Genomic DNA, 15,067 nt, shown 5'->3' on the forward strand with positions numbered 1-15,067 from the left:
TCAGATCTATCTTATGACTTTTCGGAAACGTTACAAACGCTTTTGACCCTGATAACTACCCCAAAAAAAAAAAAAACTCATTATATTTACAAGGGAATTTTGGAATCAGCCCTGGATGGGCTGGGCCTACTAAGGCCTCAACACTGCCCAAACCAGTCCCATTAGCAGTCTTGGGTTTGGAATCAGCCCTAGATGGGCTGGGCCTACTAATGCATCAACAACAAAATAATTGGATAATAACACCTTAGGGAAGAGAATAAATAGATGTTTTTTTTTTTCTTGGTGGGGGTTGGAGGGTATTATTATGAGAATAAAATGTTCTTGAGAAGTCAATTAGTTATTTCTCCACTTCACCAAGCAATACACATGAGTGGGTCCATGTTATAAAAGATTGTACATCCACTTTAATGGTCAAGTTTCAGAACTGACCAACCTATGAAAGTATATGTCTCTGTTTTATTTTTTACCCTTTTAGAATATAGCCCACTAGGGGTGACCCACTAGGAACAGACCCACGAAGGTTCAGGACAATAGACTCATAACTCCATAAGGGGTTAGGAAGGGTCTACAAAGGACCAACACTTATTTTAAAAAGGACATAATTTTGTTGCATGTAATAAGGGAGGATGGATCTTGAACTCGAGACTAACATATCTCAGGCATCATAACAACCAGCAGTCCCAACTCCCAACCATCAGTCCAAGATCGATGTCGCAAAGCTATGAAAGTATTTCAAAAGTGAATCAAAGGGATAAAATTATAAAAGTATAATTGGATTCCATTATGGTGAAAATATAATTTTTCTAATTTTAATTCAATCTTCATAAACTCTTATTTTATTTGAGGCTTAAATTTGATGGTGACAATATCTAAACTGTCTAGAGTACCAGTACACATGTATAGACAAGTTGATGCTAAATTTCCGTGGACAAATTGCTCACATTAATTTCTCTCATTCTGGTGTGTTTCAGCCAACATAAATCTCCTAGATAGAGTTAAATTAATTTGGAAATTGATGGAAAATTCAATTTTGTTTGTTTTGATATACTCATAGTAGCTAAGAGAGAACCCAAAAAAAAAAAAAAAAAAATCCATTAATTGTGGACCCTACATATGATCAATCATATAGGACCCCCAATTTTGATGTGTTAGCATCCACGCAGTTTACGGCTAATCGAACGGTGGGTCCCCATGACCCACCTTCCACATGGCTTCAAAATTATGGACCAAAATGGAGTTTTCTCCTTGGTTCCATTTGAAAATCTAATTTTGGTCCAAACATTGGAAATATGAGAATAGAAAGTTCAATTCAATCAATGTGGACAATATGTATGCATATAAATTGAGATGAGATCCTGAACTGTGACTAATTTAAAAGATTAACAGCCTATCCAATGGTTGGTTCCCAAGACACACCCTCCACGAGTTAAAAAAGGACCCCACAAGGAGGCAATGCGTGGACTCACAAGGGGCCAAATATGGTACCCAAAGACTCCACTTTTTGGAAAGCAATTAAATGTGGACTAGGTGTCGCTAAGGAGATTTGAACCATCGATCAAGCACCTGACGCAGTTCTCCCGAGGGAGTAGTGAACCACCCGGCCAACTCCTGGATCGACAGATATTTGAGTTCATATCAAGGTGTTTTACAATTTTAATGTTTACTAGGCTGACCTTTAAGATAAAATATTTTAACCATATGGTTTGACCTTTAAGATAAAGTACCTTCCCACTAAAATACAACTATATCTATTTATATGCATGAAAACTATATGAAATCAATCGATTTGAGGTTGTTACGGTGATAAATCAACTAGAATTATCTTTAAGAGATGCAGGGGTTTGGTCGGGCTAGACCAGAAAGAAGAATAAGAAGAAAAAAGAAAAAGAGGAAAAAAGAAGAAGACAGGGCCGAGCTGAGCTAGGCTAGGCTCGGCTCAGCCCAAGGCCTCAATCTTGGCCCAACCCGACCTAGCCCTGACTTGCCCTCAAGGCCAAGGTATCTCAGTCTAGACCTTGTTTGGGCTCAGGGCATGGTTGGGCCGACAAGGCCAAACTTATCCTCCTAATTGAAACTATTGAACTGAATTGAATTACTCATTTTCAAACCGAATAAAGAACCAAAAATAATATATATATAGATATATTTAATGTTTTTGTCAAAGATGATAAAATTCTATTCCTTTTTAATGCTTGAAAAAGTTTGGTGGTTTTTGTTGAAATTGTTAAAAATAGGCCCAAACCCAGTCAAAACGAATAATGAACCGAATACAAATCAAAACCAAACTGAGTCGATTCGGTTCTTATTTGTAAAATAGGCTCCTATTCAATTTTGTTTAATCATACTGGAAACCCATCTCTTTACCCCGCAAACCACCACCACCCCTTTTCACCAAAAAAAGGAAGAAAAAACCACCACCACCTTTCCCTAAAAATTTGAAACCCATTCTGTTGCATTTTCATTGTCATTTAGTTACCCCATAATAAACAAGCTCAACTACATTCGATGTCAGTTTCCAAAGCCATTTATTTTCATTTATTACTTTCAAGGTTAACGGTCATCAGTCAAAGATTGAGTTCGTCTTAAGTTAAATTAAGCAATGTTTTCATCTGACAGAGCCCACATACTTGAATGGAAACAAAGTCTACAGTTTCCTCAATAATTTTTTTATTTTTTTTTGGGGGAGTTGGGGGGGTTAGATTTTTTCAGACGACCGAGCTTCTCTTCATCCAAAATTAATTATTGCCACTATTGTCAAAAGTCCAAAACACTCTTTCCGGGTTCAATTGAGGTTTAGATCCTATGGATTAAGAGATTCATCCTTCATCGATTAGAGTAATTCTGACTAGGGGTGCAAGTTTGGTCCTGGTGGCCCAAGCCCGCCCTGAGCCCGAACAAGGCCTAGGTTAAGATACCTTAGCCATGAGGGTGGATCAGAGTTGGGAAATTCTGGCCCTGAGTCAAGGTCGGGCCGAGTTAGGGTTCAGGCCTCAAGCTGAACCCTCCTGGCCCAACCCATCCCTGTCTTCTTCTTCTTGTTCTTTCTCCTTTTATCTTTTTGGGTCATCTTCTTCATCTTCATTCTTCTTTCTTCTTTCTTCTTCGTCTTCTTCTTCTTCTTCCTAGCCTGGCCAACTCATGCATCTCCTTTCCCCCCGTCCCCATGATCAGGGCCAATCAAGGTCAGCCCAGCCCGACCCTGAGGACAGGTCAGGGTTGGATTTTTCTGGCCCTGAGTCAAGGCCGGGTCGAGCCCAAGCCTAGCTAAGGGGACTTAGGGTTGTGCTAGGATTTTAAAAGGCCTTACCCAACTCAACCCTATTACAGCCCTAATTCTGACCCACCATCTAGGAATGCTAAAAGTTGGCCCACACCGATAAATTCGATTGAACCAACCGATTGAAGCTTGAGACCGGTTCAATCAGTTACTGAATGTTTAGGGCTCAAGCATCAACTGATTAATAATCAGGCAGTCTCGGTGCAAGATAGTGGCCCAATGGTCACCTAACCGAATACTATAACAAATTGAAAACCAACTGTTTATAGCCTGATTAGAGCCCGTTTAAATCTAAGTAGCAGTTTAAGGACCCTTTGTAGTCCAATTAGTCAATTAAACCGTTTAAACCTCAATTATAGGCCGGCTATCCCAATTACCTTGAACCCGATTATGACCTAGAAAGAAACCGACAAATGAAAACGTATTCATGCCCTAGCTTACGAGATCCGATTACCTAAACGTGCAAAAATAGTGTGGGACCTTAAATTGGTGGGGACCGATTATAGACCCTTCCATTTACACCCCTATTATACTCCTTCCATAGGTGAAGAGTACACAAACAATGAAGAAAACATCTCACCTGTCTATATATATTCTCAACCAACCTCTCCTAGGCCGATTTATTTTCACATTTATTTTTACGTTACTACTACACTAATGGGCTAATATGGAAGACCACAGCCAGAAAGTTACCATCCCCCACACTCAACAAGTTGGATCAAAATTTAATTCAAAAAATCCAAAATAAAGAGAATTGGAGAAACTCTCTCTCTCTCATCATTATCTCTATTGCTTCTTCAACATCTAACGTACTTGAAGAGCATTCAATTTGATGTATAGTCCAATTGAAAGCATTTAATCTTCCATTTAATGCAATTGCAGAAACTTAGCTATCAACCCAACAACAGGTCACACATCTCAAAGAAGGATTCAGATCGCCTACGGCGCAGCTGTCCATAGCAACCTGTGCGGCGCAGACTTGGCCACGCATGCAATGACCACCTTACCCCTGCTCGGGCAAGACATTTGGGCAAGGGTAAGGCCGTCTTTATGCATGCAGCTCAGTCTGTGCCGCTCAGACTGCTACGGGCAGCACGCCATAGAGGATTTGGATCCCTCAAAGAAACATATAACATTGGAAAGGAAAACCAAAAGAAATGAAGTAGAGAATAACCAATCTCATGTCATTATCTTAGTAAATGGTATAATCCAATATTAATCTACTCACAACCTTTTAATCAAATGGTCACAAAGCAGTAGAACTTAGAAGAAGAAAAAAAAAATTACAATTTTAAGTGATAATTAGAAATGACACATAAATATATGATATGATATATTCTTCCTTCTCTCATGGCTTCTTTTTCTTTTCATGGACTATACCTTCATTCCCTGCTAACATCATATACTTGTCTTTCCTTGTTAGGGTTGTGCACTCAAACCCTAAAGCATTTGCTAGTTGTCTCTGTATATGGTTAGCCACCTCAAAGCTGGACCTACCACCAGCACATGTTAGCTCTCTGGGTACCTTCCCAAGAAACTGAACATTGTAACCAGGACAAGGATTCATCAAGAAGAAAATTGGGTCAAGGCATTTTAACCCACTTGCTGTTGTGCCATAAAACATGCTCACATGTGCATTCATTGCAACAGGAACTATTTCATCAGCTAATTCAGCAAACAAAGAACTAAATCTTAAGAGATATGGTTCTCTACATGTGGTTCCTTCAGGGCAAACCACTAGATCACCTTCACTTAGTAGTTTTTGCATTGTTTTTCCATCTTGTTCTCTATCTCTTGTCAATCTTACTGTCTTCATTGGAGCTATGAACTCAGAGACTTTGCTGAGACTGTATGTGACTGCAGTTAGAGATTTCTCTAATACTGTGCTGAGGAAAACAGGGTCTAGCAGAGTCCTATGAGTGCAAACATAAAGTATCCCTTTTCTCTTATCTGAATTTGAAGGGATACAACCTTTTACCCTTATTCTGATACCACTCCAACAAGCCAATATATGAGATATCTTGTAAGGTAGGAAGATACCCACACTTAATCTGAAGATGGCAAGTATTAACCCAAGCGGGAACCACAAGAACATGGAAAGAGTTGCAAAAGGGGTAGGTAAAAAAGCTAGTCTCCCATCATGGAACACTAGAGGTTTTGGATATCTCTCCCTTGGCATCACCGAAATTGCACTGTTTTTTGGGTCTTCCTTATTCACCACATAAGCTTCCTGTAACAAAAAATAATAATAAGGTTATTCAGAACTTAATACAAACACTTGGCAGTTGCAGTTACCAAAAGAAGGAAGTTGTTGTATAGAAAAAGTGCAGAAAAGGAAAAATTAGTGATTTTGGTGTGCTCATGCATTCAGGATGTCAAGCAGAAAATAAAAAAGAAGAAACCCTTTTTCAATTGCATCAATTAGAGGGAGGTTATGGGAGATAGAACAAACATACCTTGCAGAGAGAGATGAACAATTGGTCATGCAGACTTGAACTTCCAAGGCCAATATCGGGCTTGTTATCTCCAAAGAATTCCTTGAGAGCCTTGTGCTTCACAGGCAAACCTGACTCAGAAATGAAACCTGTGAAGTAGTTCCCAACACTGTGAAGTTCAGTTCCCACAACATCACTTACCCCCAAATAGTCCTTCAGAAACCACTCAACCATAACTCTAGGGACAGTAGTAAAAATAACCCTCCTCCCTGTTGAAGCCAACACCTCATAGGCTTGAAGGTTTAGATTCTCAAGGAAAAACTTGGGCAAGACAGCTCTTCCAACACTCTTTACATCCTTCTTTCTAAGCCCAGAGAAGGTTATGAACACCATGACCCTTAACTTAACCTCATGATCCAAAAACAACAAAATAGGACAAGAAAGAAGCAACAAGAAGGCTCTAAAAATGCTACCACCTTCAAAGGCAACCAACATGAAATAAGGGAAGAAAGACTGAGTCCTTAATAAGGTACCATGAATGTCACAAACTAAGGTCTGAGAAGCCCTACATTCCAAACTGCATTTGGTCACACTAGGGAATGGAGAAGCTTGTTGTGATGATTTGAGAGATGGGTTTCTATAGAAAAACCCATAATACTTTCTGATCTTAGTTGCTGCTAGGTAACATGGAGTGGCCAAGAACTGGTATAAAAGCCAATCTACAAGCTTGAGAAGAACCAAGTGAAAGACCATGGTTTTTAGTCTAGAAGTGAGTAAATGGTGATTGCAGGGTTTCAAGTGTTAGATGGTGAAGGCCAAGTGATGAGAAGAGAATATATAGAGAGAGGATTCATAGAGAGGGGGTATTGGAAAAGAAGTTGGGGAAGGTTGACCATTGCATTTGGTTGTCCACACCGCTGGCAGTAACTGCACAACTATCATATTTTTGCACTTTTTTTCGTTCTTCTGAACATGGTTAGGTTGGAGTATTGGTGACCGCCCTGTTGTGATTTTTAGTTTTTTTGGCAGCGTTGAAAATTGGGGTTCTTTTCAGATTTTGCAGTTAACCATAATTCTTCCGTGTTGGAGTATTTTAAATCTTCAACTTCTCAATCAAGGATTTTCTTTTCTATTTATCCTTCTTCACATAATCACTCCCTCACCGAACTCCAATAAACAAATAACATGAAAAAAAAAAAAGAAAAGTTAAGATTGGTTCAGCATTTTACCATGGCACAGTGCTACTAGAAAATAAAAATAGTAAAAAACTTACAAACACCTTATATGCATGTGTGCCTCTTTCTCTGTTACTCCAATTGCTAATGAGACTGAATGAAGTACTGCAAGAGATGCAAAAAATATAGGATGAGACCACAAATCATCTTGTTCATCAAAATAAAAAAAAAACCACAAATCATCCAGATCAGACTAATTTTTAGTTGTCCACTAATCATTTTTATAAATATTAAGCTTTCATCTTAAAGTTTCGATGTTGGATTATTATCTCAATACTTCCCTTTACGTGTGCAGGCCTCTTCTGGGCTGTCTTTGTGGGTGAAGCAGGACCCATCATCAATAGAGGTCCAACGTACCCGCTCTGATACCATATTAAGCTTTTATCTTAAAACCAATTGGTTCGAAGTGAGGTGGCCTCTTGTGGCTCTTATACTTGATAATCGGAGCACTCACAGCCAATGTGGAATTATTACCTCAATAATGAATGAGACTATCTAAATGACACCTCTATAGGTGTATTTAGAACTCGATACTTTCTTTTAATTGCTCTTGTTTTATTCTTAAGGGGAAAGTTTAGATACACGGTCGTGTAAGCATGCACGATTGTGTCCCCTCTCACAAAGATTGAAAAAGTCATAAACCTCTATCCATTAATTAATGCCTTGAAAATCCCACCCTCTCACATACACGGCTTACACAGCCGTGTATGAAAACTTCCCCCCATTCTTAAAAATTTTTTAAGGGTATAAAAGGGTTTTTAAAAATAATTTGAAAGTGTAGTCTTCATTATATCATTATTACAAGTTGTCATTATCTTGCATATTTTTCAAATACACATGTAAAATTAGAAGATTTATGTTTGTTTGAAGAAAAAAAAAATTTTACTAAAAGAGAAAAAAAAGTTACAAATTATTTGACACTAAGGAAGTAAATAAGAAAATCCCTTAATGGGTATGAATTGAGAAAACTTTCTTCAAGAAGCAATTAACTGATTTTTTATTTAGACTGCTTCTAATTGGAAGTAAGAAGAAACATGTGAACAACAAGACAGAAACAAAAGTAAAATACAAAATTTTCTAAAATTAATAACTAAATTTTACTTGAAGAAAAGTTTAACCATCACTTTTCTATAATTTTAAGCTAAAAAACATTTAAGATATATTACAAATTTTTTTTAAAAAAAATTAATTTCATTTTCCTTTGCATGCAACCAGACGAAAATAAAAATCTTAATACAATTAAAACAAACAGCTTCAGTTCCCTTAGACAATAATTGAGAGGGGTATTGCTGAAACCTAACCCACCCAGCCCTATGAGATATGCAAGAGGCTTACCGACATTAGACCCTCCATTTGTTGATTTTGTTCTAATGCATCCAATTAGGGTTTTATTGTCATTCAAACATTAGAGACCCATTTGATCTAATACATTCAAATAGGGTTTTATTGAGTAATCAATGATGAAACTGAGATCCATATAGTTGGCAATGAGAATAAATTGAAATTTTTATTATTGTTATTATTAACTTTTGGGACAAGCAACTCTGCATGAATTTATTAACAGAAATAAAACAAACTGAGTACTGGACTTGGTATCATGAGAATTTCAATCACCACTTAGGTGAGTTGGCACTTGGCACCCATAAACTGTGTGCCTTATCACCTACAATGCAAATGTATTCATGACAACATATTATTCTTGTGCCATCCCTAGAATGTTCAAGCCCCCATAGAGGGTAAAACAAAAATTCCCATTATATATAGTTCATGGGTTCTTCTAGGCATCACTATGTCTAGTGAAGCATAATTCTTCGTGTTGGACTCCCCCGTAGCGTGACAGGGAGTGTAGTGCACATCCAACGGCCCACAGTGCTTGGGCACACAGCCCAACACCCCGCCTGTGTGTTGGGTTATGTGTCCGAGCACTGTAGACCGTCGAATGGTGCGCTACAAATCCTGTCGCGCTACAGAGGACCCTAATCCATAACTCTTCACTATTTGCCACTTGGCAACACATGAGTTAGTCCCTATGATAGAGGACCTCACATACATCTCAATGACCTAATTTTAGTCTAAATTAAGCAAGAAAAGTTACTCAAACTCTAATTCAAAGTTTTAGTAAAATTATCGAAATGCCATCAAATAATGGAGATGAGTATAAAATACAAAATGACATCTTTTCTAATTTTAGTTACTTCCTCTATCCATTTTAAGCTGAAATTGTACCAATGAGATGCTTGTTTGGTTCTCTATCACGTGGACTAACCCATGTACTAGCGTGTGGCAAATAATGAAGCGTTATATATACTTCACTAGACATAGTGACGGAAAAAAAACCCTTATAGTACTATATATGTGTTTACTTGAACAACTGTTTTTTTTTTTTTTTAACTAGATTTTATTCATTTCCATGCTTCATTTTATTATTAGTTTCACTTCTGTATCTTTTATAGCATGTTCAATGAGATTATAGTATTAACCACCTAAACAATTTGTCCTTTGGTGTCAATTTATATTTATATATAACCCAACTAATGTCCAAAAATAAAAGAGGCAAACTTGAATCAGTTTTTGATTTTTATGCTAAGATAGCTGTAATGAACTAATGATCATTCATAACGAGTAAAATCCGTTATGATTGATCAAATTAGAACATGGTTAGGTACATATGATAGAGAACCTCAAAATCATTTGAATGATCAAGTTTGAGCCAAATTGTTTTTAAAATTTTTTTGTTCAAGTTCACATCTTAACTGTCTTCCATTCCTATTTAGTGAGTATCCACCTCAAGAGAGGAAAAAAAAAAAAAAAAAGTTTGTGTAATCTTCTTCAAGGAGTTTAGCTAAAGCTTCACTCAATTGACTTATTAAGAGTGTAATAAAGATCACAAAGGTGGTGGATTCATGTTGAACCAAGAGACCCATGTGGGAGAATATATTTTTTCCAAGAAAAGATGTTGATGAGAATTGAAAAGTTCTTTATATTGACATAGGACCCACATTTATCTAAGTAAAACAAAAATCCATAATTTAGAGGATCATTTCTACAATTAGGTGTAATAAAATTTATGAATCTTTACTTCTAGCTATCAGCAATACAGACAATGTAAATACTAGCAAATACGTTTCAAACTATACATGTCCTCATGCGTGTCATAGAGTAGAAGGTAGAGAAAAAAAAAAAAAAAAAAACTAGTTTGGGTAATAAATCATTTAAAAAAGGACAAAATTTTCCTCCACTCATAGAGGACGGCTCACCCACCATCCTAGGGTTCCCAAACTGTGAATGGTGAACTTGATTTCAGTCCAGAAAAATGGTTCAGAGGATCTTCGGAGGGCCGTTTTGGCCTTGAAACGAGCTCGGATGGCCTAAAAAGTGGGTACATCATTGCCGGAGGCGGTAAGTTGTGTAGAGCTTGTCGAGACCTTCGAATCGATATGTATTTCGACATATATTTAGTTTTGGTCCGACCCTGACTAGTTGGTTTTTTTGGGTTTTAAGGGCATTTTTGTACTTTCTAGGTTCGGGCTTTTCTATATATTGTTCTTTTCTCTGGAAGGGCTGAGATAAGGGTGTCAATTGGGACGGTTCCTGGTATTTGGGACGGGACGGTACCGGTACTGGTACTAAAAGTGCCAATCCCAGTACCGTCCCATTTAGTTAACGGGACCAAACCTAGATCCTAGTCCCGAGTACTAGCGGGACGGGACGGTGCCGGTTCTTAAACGGTTCTAGGCACTGTAGAAAAAGGGAGAAGAAGTTTAATTGTTTCTAACAAGGCGGGTTTATTAGTGTCGTGGAATTTTTTCACTGTCATGAAATCTAAGTTGTCTACTGCTTTTTATAAAGCAACTTAAATTATGAAATCATAGTTTTACTTCTTCAAACTCCCTAAGATCATATGTAATAAACTTCTCATTTTTTTTAAATCTAGAGAAGTCTTACAAAATGGAAGAATCCCGTTGTTTTTCCTCTTTGATTTTCCCAAACAAAACTCTATTTATCACACATATCATATGGTAGTATGGTACGAAGTACGAAGTGCAAAAAGGAAGAACCTGGTAGATGTAGTTGGTCGAGAGAGGAGGGAGGAGCACTGTAGTAGGTTCTGCGAGGATAGACTTCAAGCTACAACTGTTGACTTGTTGTTCCTCTTCGTATTCAAAAGGCAATTAGTGAAACCCTAATTGCAGGCGAAACGCTCCACCATCTGTTCTTGGATTGCATTTTCTCACGTCATATCTGGATGGAAATTCTCTACTCTTTTAATTAGAGCTGGTGTGGGTTCCCTACCATAGAACTATTATTTTCGTGGTGGCGCAGAAAGGCCAAGGTGGTCCCCCTCCCTAAGGTCTGGGGAGCTCTACTTCTAATATGCTGCATGCTAACAAATTTGGTGGGAGCGAAATAGACGTCGACACGACAACTTGAAAAGAACGCCTAATCAAGTGGTACAATTATGCTTTAGGGAGATTGGAGATTTTTTTCGGGGAAAAGGAGTGCATGTTAAAACAGTCCAGGAGTTCACATTAGCAAGAAATCTGAAGATTGCTATCTCAAGACCGCCTGCAAAAAGCATATACTGGAAGTGAGATGGAGGAAACCACCGCAAAATTGGTGGAAGCTGAATATTGATGGCTCTTCATTAGGAAATCCTGGCGCGTTGGGAGCATGAGGTATTTTTCGTGATCACTCTGGAGTGGTGTTGAGATGTTTTGCGGAGTACAAGGGGGTAGGTTCAAACTTCATGGTTGAAATGGGTGCTTTCTTTTCTGGGGTTAAGTTAGCTAGAGAGCTTAACACTGATAAACTATGGATAGAAAGTGACTCAAAAGCTGTGGTCTTGTGCATTATCTCTTGCAAGGTCCCCTGGTGCTTAATGCAGGATTGGTGGTCAATTTCTCAATTCCTTGATGACATCCAATGGTGCATTTCTCATTGCTTCAGGGAAGCAAACTCGGTTGCGGACGCCCTTGCAAATCAAGCGGCGAAATCACAAACCTCAACTTGTTGGGGTGACCCCCCTCGGTTCATTGCTCAGATTGTTCTCTAGGAAGCACTTGAACGCCCTTTTTATAGGTTCTCTTAGATGGCATGTGCTGGTTTTTGAGTTAGAATTGCTAGGGTTCTATGAGTTATTGATGGCATTGCCGAAGGTAACTTGTATGAACCCTGTGTAACTTCTTCCACCCATTGTAATTTTATTTCTCATTATAATACATACATTGCTGACCTTTAGCCAAAAAAATTAGTGAAACCCTAATAAGTCGTAATTTTTATACCCTTTCTTTTTCTTTTTTTAAATCTTATATACTCTTTCTTTTTAGACGGTACTAGTAGTTTCGGTACCATCCAGTACCTAATTGGTATTTCAGTACCGGTACCGTTGGGAATCCCGTCCCAGAACCGTCCCATCCCATTTATCATTCGGTACCAAAATCAGATACCAGTACCGTCCCATTTACTAATGGGATGGTCCGGTACCGGGTTTTAGCGGGATGGTATTGGGACGGTTCTCGGTTCCGGGTTCCGGTCCCAAATTGACACCCTTAGGCTGAGGTAGAGGATTTGTAACATTTTTAGAGATAGTGAAAACTTGTTTTATTGCTTGGACGCAGATGTAGCTTCCCATCTTGCGGGTGAACCACGTAAATCCTTTGCATTGTGCGTTGTGTGTGTTGTCTCTTCTCTGTTTCTCGTATTTCTTCTGCAAATTGTCACTTCTAGGCGTTCTTCTCTTAACATAAACCCCGCCTAGGGATTTTGGTATGTTCTAAAATACCCTCTTGATACCCATTCCGGCATCTAGTGGAGTGAAACTCAGTCCAAAAAGGACAAATACTGACTTGACAAATCTGTGTGCCCGGCCAAGATCATATGTGCCATTTTTGGATAGGGATGTGTGAACAACCAGGGATATCACAATTGTGAAATTAACAGAACCTTAAGTCAGATAACGAAATTGAACTCAAAAGACTATTTGGTATTGACTTAAAATAGACTACAAAAGGTTGATCATACTTGCTCAAGTAACAAGATTGAGTTTGGTACAAAGGGCACCCTCAGCCCTTCCATTAATCTGTAACCAACCACAAAATGTAAGTTAAGGCTTAATTGGATTGATCTGTAATTGGGGAAGCAGATGGCAGAAGTAGTAGATTCATGTTGGCCAATTATTATAATAAACTGTGGCCATATACTGATGTTTTAACTTCAGTCATCGACGCATAATATTTTCTTCTAGAACTCCGATTGATATGATTTCAATATCGTCGGATCCATCTTTCAAAATTAAGTGGTTTAGACCTAAGATTTTCAATTTTTCATGACCTTATCGCAATTTTTGAATCCCATCATTGTCGACTAATGATAGCCTTCAAAATAGAATATTTTTTCCGTAGAACTTTGATTGACCTGATTTCAATGTCATTGGATCCCTCTTTAAAATATTGGTTGTTTAGACTTAGGATTTTCAATTTTCCATAGACCCCTCACAATTTTGTAGTCTCATTAGAGTCGGCTAACGAGGGCCCTCGAAATAAAATCTTTTCACTAGGAACTCCGATTGACCTGATTTCAACGTCATCGGATCCCCTCTTCAAATTTAGGTTGTTTAAAATTTTAGGATTTTCAATTTTCCATGGTTGTGAGCCTTTGGCTGAAATAGATTAGTTTAGGGAAGGATTTAGGGTATAAGGTTTTGTTTGGTTTAAGTTGATTCTAGTTGATTTCGATTATTCATTTTTTTTCAAATACATTGTATGAAAATAAACTTATATTGTGTCCAAATTTTAATATGTATGAGTTTTTTTGAATTTTTATAATTTATATATAATTATATATGTATATGTATTTATATTATGTAATTTTTTTACAAATGTATTTATTTTTTTCATTTAATAGAAGTTTTTTTAATGTTCTTTTTATTTTTTAAATATATATATTGTTAATCGTGGCTGAATGTGTGGTCAATCAACCAATAATCCATCAACACGTATGAAATTATAAAGCATCGATTATAGAAAACCGCCACCATATGCAAAAAATTCCTGCCCCAATTTTTTCTTCTCGCTTTTCCGTTAATATATATATATATATATATATATATATATATATATATATATATATATATATATTTTGGTTAATTGGGAGCTTTTTACACATATAGTTGATAGAAGGGGGGGGATCGAACCGGGGAGGGGATAAGATACCAGCCAAGAGACTCGAACTTGAGACCTCTTGGTGAGCATGGGCATGAAGCGCACCACGGCTCACCAACTAAGCTAAGCAGTTGTTGGTAAAAAAAAATAGTTTTCCTTCTCGCTCTTGGTCGTCGCCTCTTCTTCTTTTTATTTCTATTTTAACAGAGGAAAGAAGAAGAAAGAAATTGTAAGTTTTGTTTCATTTTTTTTTTTTTTATTTCTCACCTTCTCTCTGTCTCTCTCTCACTTGTTTGCAAGGAGGGCTATATATGTAGCAGGGCAGGGGCAGGAGTGTGCGACAAGGGTGAGGCGGCCGGGCAGGGTGTGCAGCAGGGCAAGGGTTGGCGGAGATTGTAATCTCCCACGCTAATCCAATGGATGTATGAGAGAGGAATTCCTTACGATTGATATATAATGGACCCATATGATCAAGGAGGAGAGAGAAAGTGTGAGAGTGATGTAGATATTGTGGTATGGATTGTACATCCTTTTCGAGGTGATTATTTTGAGAAAAAAAGAAATACCCTTTCTACCAAATTATTGTTCCATACATGAGAAAGGGGTAAGCTTCACAAGATCAATATAGAGGAAAAAGTATGTATCACAGTAAAGGCTATTCGAAAGTTAGAGAGCTGGGAACTTGGGATTGGATAATGTGAACCTATACTTTGATTGCATTAGCAGTGGTGAAAGAGTTCAGTAGTTTTGTTGTTGGAGATTAGGGTGTTAAAGTATGATGTTTTGTACTCTGTCGCTAGCAACATGCCTTGAGGCTTGAAGGAATCGGCCCACCTTGCACGTTATCTTCATTATTGAAGCCTTGACAAACTGGTGGATCCATGTAGGGGTTGGGGGCGGCAAACCCTGAGGAAAATTTTTTAGGGCCACATGGGTATTTCAATAAAGGAAAGTAGTTTT

The 15,067-nt window shown here is 37.8% G+C and overlaps 1 pseudogene; it reads right to left on the minus strand.

Moving 5' to 3' along the window:
* Positions 1–4,568: 4,568 nt before the first annotated feature.
* On the minus strand, positions 4,569–6,642 carry LOC122651101 (annotated as a pseudogene).
* Between the last annotated feature and the right edge of the window lie 8,425 nt (positions 6,643–15,067).

This window comes from Telopea speciosissima, chromosome 2 (genome assembly GCF_018873765.1).
Source record: "Telopea speciosissima isolate NSW1024214 ecotype Mountain lineage chromosome 2, Tspe_v1, whole genome shotgun sequence".
Taxonomy (NCBI): Eukaryota; Viridiplantae; Streptophyta; class Magnoliopsida; order Proteales; family Proteaceae; genus Telopea; species Telopea speciosissima.